Raw genomic sequence first — 21,595 nt, forward strand, 5'->3', positions numbered from 1 at the left:
GTACTGAAGATACATCTCGGAAAGAAAGGTTTTACTCTTTTGAGTTTCCACATGGAGTAGAACATCTTTTTCGTCGTGTTCTTCACGTGGGTATCGAGAGTGAGGTTTCAATCAATAGTAACTCCAATAATTTTCAAGTTTTGTGAGACAGGAAGAGAACAGTATGGTGTGATTATGGTGGAGAAGTTTTTTGTGTTATGTTGAGAGGTGAGTACAAGACATTTTGTTTTTTTCTGCATTAAGTTTTAGTTGGAATGCATCCGCCCAGGTGTGCATGATTTGGAGGCTTTGGTTGATCTCATTGGTGATTTCATTTAGATCATGTTTGAACGGGATGTAAATTGTGACATTGTCTGCGTATATGTAGGGGTTGAGGTTTTGATTGGCTAGAAGTCTGGCTAAAGGTATCATCATTAGGTTAAATAAGGTTGGTGAGAGGGGGGATCCTTGGGGGACTCCACATTCAGGTGTCCATGGGGGTGATCTGTCTGCGTACGTTGTTACTTGGTATGATCTTGTGGTCAGGAATCCTTTGAGCCATTTGAGAACTGTGCCTCCTACTCCGAAGTATTCTAGTATGTATAATAGTATTCCATGATTAACCATGTCAAAGGCACTGGACATGTGTAATTGTAGGAGGAGTATGTTGTTACCCGTTGCAATTGCTTGTTTGAATGAGTTCATTGCGGACACTAGAACAGTTTCAGTACTGTGATTTGACCGGAACCCTGATTGAGACTCGTGCAGAATTGAAATCCCTTAAATACTATTCTAACTCCTCTTACTAAATGGGGTCAAAAATGGCACACCCAACCAAAGAAGAGCAGGGTTGCACAGATTCACCTAACTCTGCTGGAAACCTGAGAAATACTGAGGTCAGGGTTGCACAGCCCCTTATACAGGTGTCACTACTTAATAATTCTCAGTCTCCTGTGCTAGTAGGAAGGCATATTACCCACTCACCTGGAATGGTCTGGAGCAGACGATAAGGAAGTACCAAATGATGGGAATCTAAGCAGCGAAGCTGTCTGGCAAGAGTGTAAGCAGAAATCAAGTTAGAGAGATAGGATAGGACACCTAAGAGAAGTGCTTTCAAGACCAAACATAAGTGGAGGCGTGACCTAGTGGTTAGAGCACCGGTCTTGCAATCCAGAGGTGGCCGGTTCAAATCCCACTGCTGCTCCTTGTGATCTTGGGCAAGTCACTTAACCCTCCATTGCCTCAGGTACAAACTTAGATTGTGAGCCTTCCTGGGACAAAGAAACATCCAGAGTGCCTGAATGTAACTCACTTTGAGCTACTACTGAAAAAGGTGTGAGCAAAATCTAAATAAATAAATAAATAAATAAGATCTTAAAGTGAATGCACAGGAAACCAGTGCAAGGATTTTAGCATGGGAGTACAATGATCAAAACGGAAAGGGTTACAAAGGAATCTGGCTGCAGTATTATGAAGTGTTTGGAGGTGTTTTAGCTCTAACTGAAAGAGTCCTGCATAGACTACAAAGGTATGAACCAGAGTATGTAATCCTTGGGGATCTAGGAACTTTTACATGGGTGTATTTTACAGAGGGCCAAGAAACCAGACTGGATAACTTTAGAGACCTGTTTATGGGATGAAAGAGAGATATCAGATATGACGCCTAAGTATTTAAGAGAATCAACTGTCATCACTGGGGAATCAAATAATGTTGGAGTAAAACTGGGACAAATGAAGGATCCAGGCAACCAATATGATACAGTTTTATTTTCATTAAGCACCAGCTTGGTGGACATGAACCAGACAGCCATAGCTTTCAAGCTGGCTTGAAGGGTGGAAAAGTCATGGGAAGAGTGATAGACTGGAGAAAACAAAAAGATATTGTCAGCATGTGTGTAAGAAGATATGGAAGAGTAACATCAATGTTAGTCTCACATTTGCAGGCTCTGCAAGCCTTTTGGGATCTTTTATTTGGGTTTCTGCCAGGTACTTGTGACCTGGATTGGTCTTACCTAGTATGGCTACTCTTATGTTAAATCAAAAATGGAACTCTTTGGTCATCTGGTGTAAAGCAAATACAGCATTCCACAGAAAGAACATCATACCAATAATCAAACATGTTAGTGGCAGTGTGATGCTGTGGGGGATGCTTTGCTGCCTCAGGGCCAGAAAAAAATGGCCATTATTAAAAGAACCATGAATTCTGCAGTATACCAGAAAATTCATAAGGAGAATGTCTGGTCATTACTCTATGATAAGGAGCGGAAGAGTAATTGGGTTATGCACCAAGGCAATGATTCAAAACAGAAAAGGAACAGCTAAGAAACAAAATTCAAGTTTTGGACTGGCCTAGTCAAAATCCTGATTTGAACCCAATAGAGATGCTGTGGCAGAAACTGAAACAAGTAGTTCAGGCATTAAAACCTATATACGTCTCTGAATTAAAACAGTTCTGCAAAGAAGAGTGGGCTGAGGATCCAAAAGAAGAAAATAAGAAGCAAACATAAGCAGTGTCAAGCTAGATGCAAAGCATTGATAAAGAAGGCTAAAAAAAGAATATTTAAAAAAAAAACTTGCTGCAAAGACAAAAACTTATAGTAACACCTTTTTCAGATACATCAGAAAGCCTGTAAAGGAATCAGTGAGACTGTTAGATAATGAAGAGGAGCATTGGGGCATTCAGGGAGGACAAGACCATAGTGGAGAGACAGTATGAGGCATATTTTCAAAGCACTTAGCCTTCCAAAGTGGGTTGATGTAGTTTATCTAGATTTTCAGAAAGAATTTGACAAAGTACCTCACGAGAGACTCCTGAGACAACTAAGGAGTCATGGGATAAAAGGCAATGTCCTTCTGTAGATTAGGAATTGGTTACTGGACAGAAAACAGAGGATAGGTTTAAATGGCCATTTTTTTCAATGGAGGGTGAATAGTGGAGTGCCACAGGGATCAGTACTAGGACTAGTGAGATGATTAAATTTGCAGGTGAGGCAAAACTATTTAAGCTGTTAAAACACATGTGGATTGTGAAAAATTGAAGGAAGACAGGGCATCCAAATAGATTAAATTTAATGTGGACAAATGCAAGAGATGCACATTGGGAAGAATAATCCAAATCCAAATCATAATTACTGATACTAGGGTTCACCTTAGGAGTCAGAAGTCAAAAAAAAGATCTAGGTGTCATTGTAGACAATACACTGAAATCTTCTGCCCAGTCTGTGGCGGCGGCCAAAAAAAAAAAAGGAAACAGAATAATAGTAATTATTAGGAAGAGATTCAAATAAGGACAAAGAATATTATAATGCCTCTGTATCAGTCCTTAGTGCGACCTCGCCTCGAGTACTGCATTCAATTGTGGCTGCTGTATCTCAAAAAAAGATATAGCGGAATTAGTACATAAGTAAATAAGTAATGCCCACTGGGAAAGAACCAAGGGTTCCATCTAGCCCGCTTCCTGTCCACGACAGCGGCCAATCCAGGCCAAGGGCACCTGCAAGCTTCCCAAACGTACAAACAGTCTATACATGTTATTCCTGGAATTGTGAATTTTTCCCAAGTCCATTAGTATGCGGTTTATGGACTTGTCCTTTAGGAAACCGTCTAACCCCTTCACCACGTTCTCCGGCAACGAATTCCAGAGTTAGAAAAGGTTCAACAAAGAGCGACCAAAATGATAAAGGGGATGGAACGCCTCCCGTACAAGGAAAAAAAGAGGTTTGGGCTCCTCAGCTTGGAAAAGAGACAGCTGAGGGGGGGGATCTGATCGAGGTCTATAAAATGTTGAGTGGTATAGAATACCTAAAAGTAAACCGATTTTTCACTCTTTCAAGAAGTAGAGGCTAGAGACGATCAATAAAATTACAAGGAAATACTTTTAAAACAAATAGGAGGAAATATTTCTTAACAAAAAGAATAGTTAATCTCTGGAACTCATTGCCGGAGAATGTGGTTAACAGCTGTTAGCCTATCTAGGTTTAAAAAAGGTTTGGACAAGTTCTTGGAGGAAAAGTCCATCTAAGTTAAATAGCACAGGTCTCAGTACAGATTTCTGCGCAATCCACCACTGAGAAAAACGGCCATTTAACCATACCCTCTGTTTTCTATCCATTAACCAGTTCCTAATCCACAACAGAACATTGCCTTCTATCCCATGGCATTTAAATTCTCTCAGGAATCTCTTATGAGGGACTTTGTCAAAGGTTTTCTGAAACTCTAGATACACTACATCAACCAGGTCACCTTTATCCACGTTTGTTTATGCTTTCAAAGAAATTAAGCAAATTGGCAAGGCAAGACTTCCCTTAGTCGAATCCATGTGGACCATTCAGTTAAACCTTGTCTACATGTTCAGTAATTTTCCTTAGAATAGCTTCCACTATTGTTGCCACAGCACTGAAGTCGGGCTTAATGGTCTGTAATTTCACAGATCACCCCTGGAGTCACTAAAAATAAGCATTACTATGGGCAATTTTAAAGACAAGTAATAGATGACTAACAGCAGATCAGCAATTTCATGATTGAGTTATTTTAGCACCCTGGGGTGCACACCATCCGGTCCAGATTATTTACTATTCTTTAATTTATTGATTTGGCTCAGTATGTCTTCCAGGTTCACTGAGTTTTCCTTCAGTTCCACTTCACTGTCATTCTTGAAAAATATTTCAAGTACAGCTGTGTATCTTACATCTTCTTCAGTAAAGACCAAAGCAAAGAATTCATTCACTCTCTCCGCTATGGCCTTATCCTCCCCAAAATGTCCCTTTGCTCTTTCATAAGCAAACGGCCCCATGGATTCCCTCACAGGCTTTCTGCTTCTGATGTATCTGAAAAAATTACTACTATTTTTGCTTATGTAGCACGTTTCTCTTCATATTCTCTTTTAGCTTTCTCAGTGCTTTCCATCTTACTTGCCAGTGCTGCTGCTGCTTATTTTCTTCTTCATTTGGATCCTTTTACCATTTTTTTAAATATGTTCTTTTTGCCTCTAATAGCCTCTTTCATGTCACTTTTTAACCATACTGGCTGTCATTTGCTCTTCCTTCCATCTTTAATAATGTGTGGAAGACATCTAGTCTGGGCTTCCAAGATGGCATTTTTAAACAATTTAAAAAACACTTCAAACATTCATAATGCAAAAAATAGAAAGGAAAAGCCTCAAACAGCTCCAAGTCAGAACGACTTATACAGCTATAAAGATCCAACTGATCTGCTCTTCACCATTGGCAAAAACCTTTATAATGCAAATCAAAAACACAAAACCTTCAGAAGTGTCCAACTTCAATACAGTCCAATCAAAAAGTCATTCATAGCACATTTATCTTAGAAAACATCTTGCAAGTCAGTTTCTCATTTCCCCCAGAACCAACGGTGGCCAGCATTTCACAAAATCGCATTTCAAACTGCAGTATAAGGGGCTAAATCACTGGGGATTATTGTCAAGAAGGCACTCGCATCCTTCAGAGAAACTGGAAGCGCATGCTGAGGAGCTCTTTCAGTAGCACAGCACACCCGCGCTCCACTTTTCCTTCACCGCTTCATGGAGGAGAAGAAGGATGGCCCTCAGAATTCCCCATCACAACGGAGTTCTTCAAAGTGGGACTTTTTTGGGTTGTTGGAACGTTTTATGTTTCCCCACTCTTTTGATTTTCTGTAGTTGATTTTTAAAAAACAATGTCCATGCTTGAAGTCCTAACCTTTACAGCTGATCCTTTTAGCTTTTTTTTTTAACTAATTTTCCTCGTTTGAAACCTAACCTAACTCAAAGTCTGAATTTGGAGAAAACAGGCTTATCTTCTTCTATTCGCTTCCTACAGGGGATCTTTCTGGAGACAGGAGATATTGTACATAAGAAAATATGCCAGGCCACACCGATTCACACCAAGGTCCACTGAGTCCAACATCCTGACAAGCCACAAGGAGGATAAGCCCTTAGGCCACAGCCGGATTGACACTGCTTAGCCAACCCAAAGGTTAGCTAGGTCATGGCCGATGGCAGGCGAGTCACTCTAGGCTGGTAACTACACAGTCAGAAAAAAGCAAGATCCAACAAGTTCTGTGCAAGGCTGGACAGGCGACAAGCTGGAAACAGGACTGGACTAAGGACAAGCCTGAATATGGAGCTGGGCATAAGGCAAGCGGGAAACGGGGCTGGACTGAGGACAAGTGGAAGAACAGGAGCCATTATCATGTCAAGAACGAAGATACCTGTTGTGAAGCTACTGGAGTAGAGCCGGAACCCACCTTAAATATGGGAAAGACGGCTTTCCAGCCACCTTAGCCCTAAAAGGAAAACTTCTGTGCACACGCGTCTACAGAGGCTGACCCTGGACAATCACAAGAGATGTGATCTGTCTCCCAGACTAGCAGCCCTGACATTGGAACTGCAGAAGTGTCCCACTACCGCAGTACAGCAATTTGAGTTGAACTGTGGGAAATTGCCATGACACATCCTCTCTCTAAAAATGGTCAAACTGTGTCAGTAGATCCCCAAAACTAGATCTATTTCTTATAGCTCATTAAGGATACGCAACAGTTTTCCCCAAGTCTATCTAGCTAATTTTTCATCAACTTACTCCAAACACCTTTTGAATCCCATTTTTAGCTGTCTTAAGAACATAAGTATTGCCATACTGGGACAGACCCGAAGGTCCATCAAATCCAGCATCCTGTTTCCAATAGTGGCCAATCCAGGTCACAAGTACCCAGCAAGATCCCAAAAAAAGCACAATACATTTTATGCTGCTTATCCTTGAAATAAATAGTGGATTTTCCCAAGTCCATTTAATAATGGCTTATGGACTTTTCTTTACAAAGCTAGCCAAACCTTTTTTAAAATCCTAAGCTAACTGCTTTTACTATATTTTCTGGCAATGAATCCCAGAGTTTAACTACATGTTGAATGAAGAAATATTTCACCAATTTGTTTCATATTTACTACTTTGTAGCTTCACTGTGTCCCCTAGTCCCAGGTATTTTTTGGAAAGAGTAAACAAGTGATTCACATCTACCATTCCACTACACTCATTATTTTATAGACATTTATCATATCTCCCCCAGCTCTCTTTCTCCAAGCTGAGGTACCCTAGCCGCTTTAGCCTTTCCTCAACTGGAAGTCATCCCATCCCCTTTATCATTTTGTCACCCTTGTCTGTACCTTTCTAATTCCACTATATCTTTTTTGAGATGCAGTGACCAGAATGTACACAATATTTGAGGTGCGATCGTACCATGGAGCGATACAAAGGCATAACACCGTCCTCAATTTTTTTTTTCCACTCCTTTCCTTCAGCAACAAATTTCACAGATTCATGTGGGGTGCATGAAAAATACACTCTCGATTTGTTTCTAAACTGCTGGTTATTAATGTCATACGTCGTCCTGTGTTATTTCAAAAGTTAAACAGTTCCATTTTGCTCACAACTTCATAACTATCACATTCCCTCTAAGTCATCTTTTCAAATTAAAAAGCTCTAACCTATTTAGCCTTCATAAAGGAGATGTTCAGTCCCCTTTATAATAATTTTTGTTAACCTTTTCTAGTTCTGCAGTATCTTTTTTGAGGAGTAGCTCTGTATGTGAGAAATGATATCCCAGCAACTGAAATGACAGGGAACTGGGGAAAGGAAGAAGCGATATGGATCACCTTAAAAAGAGAGGATAGAACCTTGGTCCACGTGGGTGTTGTCTATAGACCCCCGACACAATTGGAAGAACTAGATAAGATCTGATCGCTGATATTCAAAAGTTGGGGAAGAAAAGAGAGGTGCTGTTGTTGGGAGATTTTAATCTGCCGGATGTAGATTGGAAGGTTCAGTCTGCACAATCGGAAAGAAGTAGAGAGATTGTGGATGCTTTCCAAAGTGCTCTGCTCAGACAAATGGTGAACGAACCCTCGAGGGAGGGAGCCACGTTGGATCTGGTGCTCACGAATGGGGATAGAGTGTCAAATGTCCGAGTGGCTGCGCACCTGGGAAACAGTGACCATCAAACGGTTTGTTTTGATGTAACGGCTCATGTGGATGGCGGCCACTCTAAACTCAAGTCCTGGATTTCAAGCGAGCTGACTTTAACAAATGGGAGAATACCTGAGGAAGGAGCTGATGGGCTGGGAGGACATACGAGAAGTGGAAGGACAGTGGTCCAGGCTAAAAGAAGTAATAAACAGGGCCACAGACCTTTATGTAAGGAGAGTAAATAAAAGCAAGAGAAAAAGGAAACCGATATGGTTCTCAAAGCAAGTGGCTGAGAAAATAAAGATTAAAGAGTTAGCGTTCCAGAAATATAGAAAATCTCAAGAGGAGGAACAAGGGGAGGAATACCGGATGAAACTGAAAGAAGCCAAGAGAGAGGTACGTCTGGCGAAGGCGCAAGCGGAAGAACAAATGGCTAGAAATGTAAGGAGAGGAGACAAAAACTTCTTCAGGTATATTAGTGAAAGGAGAAAGACTATAAAGGGAATGTGAGACTAAAACATACATCCAAATGCTATGTAGAAAATGATGAAGAAAAAGCCAATTTGCTAAATAGATACTTTTGTTCTGTTTTCACTGAAGAAAACCCTGGGGAAGGACCGAGAGGGACTGGCAAAAGTACACCTGAAAATGAGGTGGATAGAGCGCCGTTCACGGAAGAGAGTGTGTATCAACAACTTGGAAAGCTAAAGGTGGACAAAGCCATGGGGCCGGATGGGATCCACCCCAGAATACTGAGGGAGCTCAGAGAGGTTCTGGCGGGTCCTCTTAAAGATTTGTTTAATAAATCCTTGGAGACGGGAGAGGTTCCGAGGGATTGGAGAACGGCGGAGGTGGTCCCTCTTCACAAAAGTGGGGATAGGGAAGAAGCTGGAAACTACAGGCCGGTAAGCCTCACTTCGGTTATTGGAAAAGTAATGGAAGCCATGCTGAAGGAAAGGATAGTGAATTTCCTGGAAGCCAATAAGTTGCAAGATCCGAGACAACATGGTTTCACCAAAGGGAAATCGTGCCAAACAAATCTCATTGAATTCTTTGACGGGGTGACGGGAGAATTAAATCAAGGACGTGCTATGGACGTCATCTACTTAGATTTCAGCAAGGCTTTCGACACGGTTCCCCACAGGAGGCTCTTAAATAAACTAGACGGCCTGAAGATAGACCCGAAGTGGTGAACTGGATTAGGAACTGGTTGACGGACAGACGCCAGAGGGTGGTGGTGAATGGAGTTCGCTCGGAGGAAGGAAAGGTGAGTAGTGGAGTGCCTCAGGGATCGGTGCTGGGGCCGATTCTGTTCAATATATTTGTGAGTGACATTGCCGAAGGGTTACAAGGTAAAGTTTGCCTTTTTGCGGATGACACAAGATTTCCAACAGAGTGGGACACCCCGGAGGGTGTGGAAAACATGAAAAATGATCTGAAGAAGCTAGAAGAAATGGTCTAACGTTTGGCATTAAAATTCAATGCGAAGAAATGCAAAGTGATGCACATAGGGAGTAGAAATCCAAGGGAGACGTATGTGTTAGGCGGGGAGAGTCTGATAGGCACGGACAGGGAGAGGGATCTTGGGGTGATAGTATCTGAGGACCTGAAGACGACGAAACAGTGCGACAAGGCGGTGGCAGTAGCTAGAAGATTGCTAGGCTGTATAGAGAGAGGAGAGACCAGCAGAAGAAAGGAGGTTTTAATGCCCCTGTATAAGACGTTGGTGAGGCTCAACCTAGAGTATTGTGTTCAGTTTTGGAGGCCGTATCTTGCGAAGGATGTTAAAAAAATGGAAGCGGTGCAAAGAAAAGCTACGAGGATGGTATGGGATTTACGTTCCAAGACGTATGAAGAGAGGCTTGCTGACCTGAACATGTACACCCCTGGAGGAAAGGAGGAACAGGGGTGATATGATACAGACGTTCAAATATTTGAAAGTTATTAATCCGCAAATGAATCTTTTCCGGAGATGGGAAGGCGGTAGAACGAGAGGACATGAAATGAGATTGAAGGGGGGCCGACTCAGGAAAGATGTCAGGAAGTATTTTTTCACGGAGAGGGTGGTGGACGCTTGGAATGCCCTCCCGCGGGAGGTGGTGGAGATGGTAACGGAGTTCAAACATGCGTGGGATATGCATAGAGGAATCCTGTGCAGAAGGAATGGATCCTCAGAAGCTTAGCTGAAATTGGGTGGCGGAGCAGTTGGGGGGAAGAGGGGGTGGTGGTTGGGAGGCGAGGATAGGGGAGGGCAGACTTATACGGTCTGTACCAGAGCTGGTGATGGGAGGCGGGACTGGTGGTTGGGAGGCGGGAAATACTGCTAGGGCAGACTTATTATGGTCTGTGCCCTGAAAAGGACAGGTACAAATTCAAGGTAAGGTATACACATATGAGTTTGTCTTGGGCAGACTGGATGGACCATGCAGGTCTTTTTCTGCCGTCATCTACTATGTTACTATGAGATGAGGCAACCAGAACTGCACACAATTCTCAAGGTACAGTCATACCACAAAACTACAAGAGAATGTTATTCTCAGTTTTATTCTCCATTCTTTTTAAATAAACCCCAAACATTCTATTTGCTTTTTATGAAGGGGGGAGGGAAGGGGGCAATAGCATCAAACTAGACAAACATTTCAATGTATTATGCACAACGATTCAATTTGTGACTCTTAACACAGAACCCAATACTGTGTACTTGTAAGCTGACATTATGTTTTCCTACCTGCACCACAGATACCGCTTCCATTATGTAGATAAGATCCTATCAATCAAAACTATCTATAAAGGTATTCGTGTTTCCCCCCTTTTTTCTACTACAACCTTGAAATCACATGTGATCAGCCCTGGCCCCAAAGAATTAAAAAAAAAACAACAAACATTAAGCCTTAAACTATTACGTCATAGCTTACTTTCTTTGTTGGGTTTTTTTTATGCTATTGCTTTTACACCACAAAGCTACATGTTGATAAAATGTAAGATATGGTAAAGCGCCAAGATGTTATAACAAAACAGGGATTCTAACCCTTAATAATGTCTAGGAAAGATTTGCTAGCATCTGTCAAATTAAACCATAAAAAACATATATATATATATAGAGAGAGAGAGAGAGAGAGAGACAGACAGACACAGACTAGGCTTGCAGATTTAACGTGCATATATTCTGTCCCCCAGATTTTTTTGAGGGCTCCAGCATCTGGAGATGCTGGATAGGCAGCTATTTGTACTCAACACATCCACCATTTAACTTGAGGATTCTTGATCAATGATATAAATAAAATCCATCGAGGTCAGTCCACTTCCCTGGATTTTTATGCCCCAAAAGCATAACAACTTTTTGTACCCGTTAAAAATATTGACATAAGAAACATAAGAACATACTTTTCAGTGGACTCTTTTACAACAGTATAAAGTTTAACAACAATAAGTTAATACCACATTAATGTTTCCTGGCTTGAGAATTACTCTAGGCTAGCACTGTCCAATCCCGACCTTTTTTTTTTTTTTTCAATACGAATGCATTTGAATCGTGGAGTCCCGATTCGGGATTTCCTGAACTCCCTCCCGCTGTCGCTTCCCTCTTTCACCGCTGTCACCCAGGTCGTCGTCGTCTTCCCTCTTACGATAAACCAAGCTGAGAAAAACAACAGCAGCAGCCACAAGAACATAAACTTACCACAACAGGACCCCACACACAAGGAAATCTCTCTACTGTAAGCTCAGGCAAAAGGACATCTCTCTATCAGCGCGCGCGCAGCCGGAACAGGAAGTGACATCGGGGGGCGGGACCAACAGCCGCTCCAAGCAAGCCACCAATCAAGGAGATTTAATAAACAGACAAAGTAAGTCGATCTAGTCAAGGAGGTTTAATAAACAGGAGTGTGGAAGTGAGCCTATCTAATCGATTGTACGAAGCAATGAAGACAATTACGGTCAGACTTTCTCCTTCCCGGTGCAGCTGTCATCCCCGTTTACTCAAAACAAAGCAAGCAAACCTATGAGCTGCTGCATCCACATTGTCGCTTTTTTTTTTTTTTTTTTTTTAATTGTTGGTCCATCTGTAACAAGTCTAAAGCTGTTTCAATTAGATAGGCAGTGCCTTAAAAGATAGAGGACAAAAGTTGTTTGGGGTTCGTTTGTTTTTTACTTATTGGACAACTTTTTAATTTATTTCAAAACTTCCCATATGTAGATATAAATATCATAAAATAACAATTGAATATCACTAAAACAGCTTAAAAAATGTATTACCTGCTAGAAACAGCAATTTTAAACTATATTTTGTGCTCATTTTTCTACCCTAAAAACTAAATAAATACACTATACAATACAGATGGCCAAATTTTAGTGAGGATATCTTATTTCCTGATGGTTTCATCTTAAATGTAGTTATAAGCTGCCTTGCGAAGCCTGGTGTTATGAAAATGATGGAATATATTTAAATTAAATGGAAGTAGCTATAGAAATGCTAAATAGTAGTAGAATTACAACTACTACTACTATTTGACATTTCTAAAGCACTACTAGGGTTACGCAGCGCTGTACAATATAACATAGGACAATCCCTGCTCGAAGAGCTTACAATCTAATGGACAAATGTTAAGACAATCAAGTAGTGGCAGTCAAATTGGGGCAGTCTAAGGTTAGGTGCCGAAGGCAACATTGAAGAGGTGGGCTTTGAGCAAGGATTTGAAGATGGGTAGGGAGGGGGCTTGGCGTAGGGCCACAGGAAGTTGATTCCACGCATAGGGTGAGGCGAGGCAGAATGGGCGGAGCCTGGAGTTGGCAGTGGTGGAGGAGGAATTTGTCCTGTGAGCGGAGGTTTCGGGCGGGAACGTAAGGGGAGATGAGGGTGGAGAGGTAATGAGGGGCTGCAGACTGAGTGCATTTGTAGGTGAGAAGGAGAAGCTTGAACTGAATGCGGTATCTGATTGGAAGCCAGTGAAGCGACCTGAGGAGGGGGGTAATATGAGTGTTATCGGTTCAGGCGGAATATAAGATGAGCAGCAGAGTTCTGAATGGATTGAAGTGGGGATAGATGGCTAAGTGGGAGGCCAGTGAGGAGAAGGTTGCAGTAGTCAAGGCGAGAGGTAATGAGGGCGTGGATGAGAGTTCGGGTGGTGTGTTCAGAGAGGAAAGGGCAAATTTTGCTGATGTTAAAGAGGAAGAAGCGACAGGTCTTGGTTGTCTGCTGGATATGCGCAGAGAATGAGAGGGAGGAGTCGAAGATGACTCCAAGGTTGCGGGCAGATGAGACGGGGAGGATGAAGGTGTTATCAACTGAGATCGAGAGAGGAGGAAGAGGAGAGGTGGGCTTTGGTGGAAAGACTATAAGCTCGGTCTTGGACATGTTCAGTTTCAGGTGGCGGTTGGACATCCATGCAGCAATATCGGACAAGCAGGCCGATAACTTGGTCTGGGTCTCCACGGTGATGTCTGGTGTGGAGAGATACAACTGGGTGTCATCAGCATAAAGATGATAGTGGAAACCATGAGATGAGATCAGTGAGCCCAGGAAAGAGGTGTAGATTGAAAAAAAGAAGGGGTCCAAGGACAGATCCCTAGGGAACTCCTACAGAGAGCGGGATGGGGGTGGAGGAAGAACCGTGAGAGTGTACTCTGAAGGTATGATGGAAGAGATAGGAGGAGAACCAGGAGAGGACAGAGCCCTGGAACCCAAATGAGGACAGTGTGGCAAGAAGTAAATCGTGATTGACAGTGTCAAACGCAGCAGATAGATCAAGGAGGATAAGGATGGAGTAGTGGCCTCTGGACTTGGCAAGGAACAGGTCATTACAGACTTTAGAGAGTGCTGTTTCTGTCGAGTGTAGAGGGCGAAAACCAGATTGAAGTGGATCGAGGATGGCCTGAGAGGAGAGGAAATCGAGGCAGTGGCTGTGAACGGCGCGCTCAAGTAGTTTGGAGAGGAAGGGTAGGAGGGAGATGGGGCGGTAGATGGAGGGACAGGTAGGGTCAAGTGATGGTTTTTTGAGGAGAGGTGTGACTACGGCGTGCTTGAAGGTGTCAGGGACAGTTGCAGTGGATAGAGATAGGTTGAGGATATGACAGATGGAGGGGGTGACAGTATGAGAGATGGTGTTAAGTAAGTTGGTGGGGATGGGATCAGAGGAACAAGTTGTGCATTTCGAGGAGGAAAGAAGGCAGGCAGTTTCCTCCTCAGAGATATCAGGGAAGGAGGAGAAGGAGTTGGTTGGTTGGTTGATGGAGAGGGTTGAAGAGAGAAGAGGAGGAGGTGGCTTGGTAGTGAATTCAAGGTTGATCTTTTGCACTTTGTCGTGGAAGTAGTCAGCCAGTGATTGAGGAGAGAGTGAGGGGGGAGTGGGAGCGGAGGGTACTTTGAGGAGGGAGTTAAGGGTGGCGAAGAGACGACGAGGGTTGGAGCTGAGAGAATTGGTCAATTGGGGCACATGTAATCACATCTTATCTGTTTTGTAGACCATCACCTTTTAAATACACAAATGGATTATTCTGTTTGAGCATGTTTCAGGAACAAATGGTTTATAAGTCAAAATAATAAAAATATTTTCTGTCAAACAGATCTCTCAATTGTGGAAACCTAACAAAATGGCTATAAGCCTCTAATGCAGCCCATTGATTTTCTTATATTTTGTTCTTGTGATGGCTCATACTGTGCCAAAACTGGAAATACAATGAGACAGAATAATAGAATTCAGTAACATCCAAAACTTATTTATGTTTTAATCATCTTTATTAAAAGCAAAATATGTTGGTTGATAATCTTCATACAGATCAAGGGGGAAAAAAACCAGTAAACCATCCAACATGGCACAATAACCCCAACAACCCTTCCCTTTCCCTCCCTCCCTCCCTCCCTATAAGCCCACCTGTTTCCACCTGCCAAAATAACAACAGATTTACAGATCAGTAGGACAAAGCATTTCATAACAAGTAAAACCATAAACAACACAGTTTATACCAAATTGTTTAACCACACTTTGGTTTTAATAAGCAATACCATGTGCATGTAAGGTCTAGATAAACAAATGTAAACAATCTATGTTTAAGGCATATGCCCTAAATATGTAATACTTGGTAGCAATAATTAAACAGTGATGGAATATTCACATAGCAGGCAGCCAACAGATTGGCAACTAATACTGTGCTGCTTGCTATTTTGTATTTTGGCGGTGTATTGTTTGCCTGCATAACAACATTGCCCTTGCAAATATTTTTCTGACATGGCTTTAATTAACAAAAGCTACCATAAGAGGTAGCCACAGTCGTATAATTAACATTATAATTGTATTTGTATTTGGGTAATGACTGAGAAAAATACTGTTAACACAAAGCATGAAGTTGACTTGGTTAACTTCTGTTGTATATCAACCAGTAGTAAATAATAGTAATAAACAATATTAAGTTCATTTTTATAATATACTACTGCAAATATCTGCATTTGTAATAGGAGAATCCTAAGAAAAGGGAGGGAGGGGGGACACCGAGGGGAGGGAAGAGGGAGGGAGGATGGTAGAGAGATGGGAAAGATGAAAAGAGAATATACTCTAATATGAATATGTTTTGTTCTATACAACCAGGTGAATATGTTCTAAAGCTGTTTTGTATATTTATGCAGTCAATAACAAAAGATTGAAACATAATATATTACTGCATTCTTCAAAATAGAAGGAGCAAGTTCCCACAACTATTTAGGCACGGGTTAAAAAAAAAAAAAAAGCTTTCAAATGCTCCCAGGTTTCAATACATGTTAAATGTGAGATATGACTGTCATAAATAAATAGATAGAAACTCTGAATATTACGCACCTAACAAGATGTCTGTTTTAGTGGTCCATTACCAGGAGAAAAAAAATCTCTGCACGAATATAACACATGCTAGGGTGTCCCTGTAACCAGCCCCTCCGACCACTGATTAAGATTTAACAAATTACTACTCTACCTGTGAAAAGTTATCCCCTTTTTATGCTTCCTCTGTGTACATCCATATGCTGCACAAGCTGGCATGTTTGAAAATATAAGTGAGATTAAATTAAAATGCTGCCAACAATAAAGAACGACAACTTAGATGCAACAGCTCATAGGTTTGCATGCTTTTGAGTATACGGGGAAGGCAGCACAGCGGAGAAGGAAAAACTCAGACAAACTTAATTGGTTTCAGCGTTTTGACATCACTTCATCTGTCTATTAAACCTCCTTGGATCTAGTCCACTTAAGAACTGAAGACAGTAGGTGGAGCTTCCAATCCCAGCATAATTTATTTGAAAGCTTTCAATATCTAGATACAAGTATTATTAAATAACAATTGAATATCACTAAAACAGCTTCAAAATGATTGTAGCTGGTAGAAATAGGAGTTATAAACTTTGTATTTTGTGCTCATTTTTCCCACATTTTTTTTTATACATTACAGTACTATATAGCCAAATTTTAGCAAGGATATCCTGTTTCCTTGTGGGTTCATCTTAACTGTTGTAATCTGCCTTGGGAAGCCTTGAGTTATACAGATGATAGAATATATTGAAATTAAATTAAATGGAAGTAACATTCACCTTTCAATGGGGCACATGGAATCACATCTTCATCTGTTTTGTAGAAGTTTACATTTTAGATAACATGGGTTATTCTGTGTTTAGGCATGATTCAGGGAAAGTAGTTTTGTAATTAAAAAAAATTTGTTTCATGAAGATTTCTTTTGTTTAAACATAACTAAATGGGCTATAAGCCAATAACCCATTGGTTTCCTTATAATCTGTTGTTGTGATGACATATATTATGCAAAAACTGGAAATACGAAATGAAATTCATTAACATCCAAAACTTATTTTTTATGTTTTAATTATCTTTATTAAAAACACATGTTGGTTGATAAGCTTCATACAGAAGAAAAACCTGTAAACTATCCAAGATGGCACAATAAAACCTTTTAGAGAGCAAACCCCAAGAACCCTTCCCCTCCCATACTCCTCTGATCCCTATAAGCCCACTTGACCACAGCTGCCAAGGAGTCCCAATATTTGAGAGGGAGATTTTAGTACACACCCCAGCCTTGCCCCACGCTGCATGGCTCCACCCCATCACAGTCCTCAATCCCACAGCCATTTCAGAAAATATTTTATTTAATAGCCTAATACCCTTTTTAATGATCTTTCAGAGGCCAAAACCTCCTGCCTTAGGTCAGGACAGTATAATGCTGTTATGATATCCTCTCCTGACCTGAGGAAAGAGTGCTGGTCTATGAAGGCTAATCAAAAGTGTTTTAAAAATCACTGACGGTATCACCTTATTTTCTATATTATTTGCATTTATTAACCTTCATTAACACAGCTACCACACTGCTTTATCGTAAATGAAAAATAACATTCTTTTCTGTACCTTTGTTGTCTGGCCATTTACTTTTTCTAATTGTGTTGGTCCCAGTCTCTTGATTCTGTATTCCCTTGTCTTCTCTTAACTCTCTTGCCAGGGTTTCATTCCCTTGTCTTCTCTTAACTCTCTTGCCAGGGTTTCCTGTCCATGTCATTTTTCTCTCCTTTTTCTTTGTTTTCATCAATTTATTTTTCTGCCTCGCTCTCTGTCCAGTTTTTGATTCATTCTTACTATCCATTCTTTAATTTCCTTCTTTTTACTTCATCTACCTATGGCTTTTCATCTTTTCCTCACTTTTGTTCTCCCCATGCCCCTTCCTCTTATTCTCCAGTCTTTCACTAACTCTATCCTGTCCCCCTTTCCATCCAGCATCTCCCCTTTTTCTCTCCCCATCCTTCCACTGTCTCCCCCTCTCTCTGCATCCTTCCATCCTGTATCTCCTCTTTCTCTCAATAACCTTCCATCCAGCACCTTCACTCTTTCTCTCCTACCCTTCCATTCAGTGTCATCCCTCTTTCTCTCTCCATCCTTCCACCCATTACCCTCTCCCAATCCTTCCATCTATTGTCTCCCTCTATCTCCCCATCCTTCTAGACAGTTCTCGCTCCCTTTTCCATTCAGCATGTCCTCTCTCTCCTTCATCCTTCCAGTGTCTTTCCTCTTTCTCTTCCTACCCTTCCATCCAGCTTCTTCCCTCTTTTTGCCCTCTCCTTCCAACATTTTCCCTCTTTCTCCCTCATTTCATCCAGCATTTCTCCGTCTGACCAGCTAGGGTCTCCCCCAGTTTATCCCCAGCAGCTTCTCTTTCTCCTGCCCTTTCCCATGTCCCCCCTTTCTCTCATCTTCCCTCTTTCTGCCCTCTCCTTCCAACATTTTCCCTCTTTCTGCCTCCTTTCATCCAGCATTTCTCCATCTAACCAGCTAGGGTCTCCCCCAGTTTCTCCCCAGAAGCTTCTCTTTCTCCTGCCCTTTCCCATGTCCCCTCTTTCTCTCCTCATCTTTCCACTCATCTCTTTCTCTCTGTACCCCTCTTCCATCCAGCGTCTTCCCTCTTTCAGCCCCCTCCTTCTAGCATTTTTCCTCTTTCTCTCCCTCCTTTCATCCAGCATTTCTCCTCTTTCTCTCTCCATCTAATCAGCCAGGGTCTGCCCTTGGTCCCCTTCTTTCTCCCCAACCTGTCGCTCCCTATTCTTTTCCATGTCCCCTCTTTCTCTCCCCATCTCTCTCTGGCTCTCTCACTCTCTCTCTCTCTGTACCCTCCAGCATCACTGTTCTTTCTTTCTCTCCCCTCTGCTCTCTCTGGACACCATTTCCCCTTTCCTTTCCAGCCATGTTTCCTCTCTCCCTCCAGCCCTCTTTGAAGCAGCAGCACAGACACAAAAACAAGCGTGGGGCCGCAGCAGCCTTCAGGCATGCGCTGTCGGTTCTGCTGGCTCTCTGCCCCCAGATTGAGAAATTTACATCAGCGGAGGCAGAGACGACAGCGCATGCCTGAAGGCTGCTGCGGCCCCATGTTTATTTTTGTGCTTATGCTGGCTGTAAAGAGAAGCAGCAACAGCGGCTTGGCGCTTGTTTTTGTTTCTGTTGCTGTTCAAGAGAGAAGCGGCAGTAGCTGCAGCGGTAGAATGCAGCAGGAGACTTTCCTGCTTTGGCAGGAGATGACCCGCTGAATGCGGGAGACCTGGCAGGTCTGCTTGACTGTTTCCACACATCAAAATAACACAACAGATGTATAGATCAGTAGGACCCAAAGCATTTAAAAACAAGTCAAACAACACAGTTTATACAAAATTGTTTAACCACACCTAGGTTTTGCCTTTGGGTTTAACAAGCAATACCCTGTGAAAGTAAACTAATTTAAATAATCTATGTTTACGGTAAATGCCCTAAATACTTGGTAGCAATAATAAAACAGTGATGGAATATTCACATAGCAGGCAGCCAACAGATTTAATTTCCACTGAAAATAATGAACTTTGTATGAACTTGGCAGGTAATACTGTGCTGCTTGCTATTTTGTATTTTTGCGGTGTATTGTTTGCCTGCATAATAAAATCACACTTGCAAATATTTTTCTGCCACAGCTTTAATTAACAAAACCACATGATTTCGTACTAGCTGACATTCATATATGTGACCTGACAGAACAGAGAAGATAGTTCTGTTTGAGAAGCTTGTTAACACAGTCTAGACTATTTAAAAAAAAAAAACTCGAGAAAGGGAACCTGCTGGGCTAGCTGGATTGGAGACACAGCATCAAAAAATTTTTCATACAAATTTTAATAACATCTGTTAAGGGAAAAATAAGGTAACCTTTACTTGATTTATCAATGAACACAGGCCGCTGCCACTTTCATCACAAAAAGCATTTATGCAGGGCTCACAATGTAGAGATGTTTGCAACTTAAAAACAACAAATCCAGCAATATATACAATAATGTTTTCTGGACAGATGGGCAGGTCCTGGGATATAGGTTTTATTCATGGTCTGCTATTACATTTTCAACAGGATCAATGAGCCTGTGTCTCTACTGATAGAATTGTTAAGGACTGATGCTGAGGGTATTACTTCCGTTATGTAATTGCTCGATACAGTTAAAATAGGAACAGTTCCAGTGGAGAATATTACCTCGGAGAATATCCTGTAGATCATTATGCACAAGCATCCTATATAATAATTCTCACCTCCAACGTTCTGAGGCTGCCTGGAACCGTGGGTCAGTCGGAGGTGGTCTGGCTCATGTAGTAGATAATACTGACGTCACACCTCCCACACCAGATTGGCCAGTAGAAAGGACAGGGGCGGAGCCGCAATGAAGGGAGCACCGAATCAGCAGAACATAGGGAATGCACAGCAGCAGGAAAAGAAGCTCTGCCCCCCTCGCGCATCACCCAAAGCACAGCACGAGACTGGCTGCTGCGCTGAAGAAAACATCGCCTCTGGACCGGCCCGCCCTCCTACCGAACTCCCCGCTACGGCTGCCTCCCTGGACACCCGTCCGCCCTCCCTCACCTGCACCCCGACTCACTGCTCCATACTGCCCTCTCTCCCCGCTCCCTCGCAGTCGCCACTGGACCCGCTGCTCTCGCCCTCCCCCTCCCAAGTCGCTGCTGGACCCCGTCTACCCACCCACAGTCTCCCTCACCCACCGTCCTCCACGATGGACAGTCGCTGCTGCAGCCGCACGCCCGCCACCCTCCCTCTCCAAGTCCAGGTTCAGACTCTCGGAGAGGACGAAAAGAAAGGGCGACGAGACGGTGAGCGAGTGGCTCCGGCGAGTGTCCAATGTGGAGGAGACGGATGAGGGCTCAGGGCGGTGGTCAGGCTCCAGTAGCGACTCGCAAGAGGGGGGAGGGAAAGAGCAGCGGCTCCCACTCCATCGCATCCGTCATCCGCATTCACTCTAAACAAAGCACGCAAAGCTATGAGATGCTGCAGGACGTTTCAAACACAGGACTGCAAGTGAGCCAAGCAAGTCTACGGTAAGCAAGGAGGCCCATTGGTTAATCTCTGTTTCCACTTCCCTACGCAGCCGTCATCGGTACACACTCAAAAACAAGCACATTGTCATTTTTAAATTGTTGATACACTGCCTTAAAACTGAGTGAGGCAGGGAGGGGGACGACGACCCTGCAACTAGGAAAAAGGAAGGGAGGGGGAACCCTGCAACTGGGAGACAGACCGGGGGGGGGGGGGGGAGACGACCCTAGAAGTGGGAGGGAGGGGGAACCCTGGCACATACTCTCATTCTCACACACACACTCGAAACCAGTCTCACTCTCTCTCTGTCACACACACACTCGCACATTCACTGTTTCTCACACAGGCACTCTCACACACACTTTCTCAAACATACACACTCCGAGGAAAACCTTGCTAGTGCCCGTTTCCTTTCAAATAGAAACGGGCCTTTTTTACTAGTTTTTCTATAAGCAGCAATAAACTGCCTAGCTGATGGGTTGTTGTTATAGCCCACGCGACACCGAATTTGTCAAAAAACAACTCCAAATGATCTTGGCTTACTTTAAAGGCACACAGGAATCTAATTTGATATGCAGGTTTGTTAATGAGGAAGTCAGAGTATCAGCAAACTGTCAATGCAAACTATAAACCCCTAGAATCCAGTTTTCCGAACTAAAAGTGAAGATACTTACCTGTAGCAGGTATTCTCTGAGGACAGCAGGCTGATTATTCTCAGAAGTGGTCGGCGATCTGCGCCGGCCCAGGAACCAGGGTTCCATATAGCAAACACTTTGCTAGAGCCTTCTGAGCGTAACGTGCGTCCGACTGCG

The 21,595-nt window shown here is 42.6% G+C and overlaps 1 protein-coding gene across 1 annotated transcript in view; it reads right to left on the reverse strand.

Annotated features, from left to right (window-relative positions):
* The window catches only part of LOC115482026 (ATP-dependent RNA helicase DDX42-like), a 172,022-nt gene extending 160,328 nt beyond the window's left edge, over positions 1 to 11,694 (reverse strand). The window contains 1 exon segment of the mRNA XM_030221570.1: positions 11,614 to 11,694. The gene's annotated coding sequence lies outside the window, so the exon portion shown is untranslated.
* Positions 11,695 to 21,595: the final 9,901 nt, after the last annotated feature.

Source organism: Microcaecilia unicolor, chromosome 12 (genome assembly GCF_901765095.1).
Source record: "Microcaecilia unicolor chromosome 12, aMicUni1.1, whole genome shotgun sequence".
Taxonomy (NCBI): domain Eukaryota; kingdom Metazoa; phylum Chordata; class Amphibia; order Gymnophiona; family Siphonopidae; genus Microcaecilia; species Microcaecilia unicolor.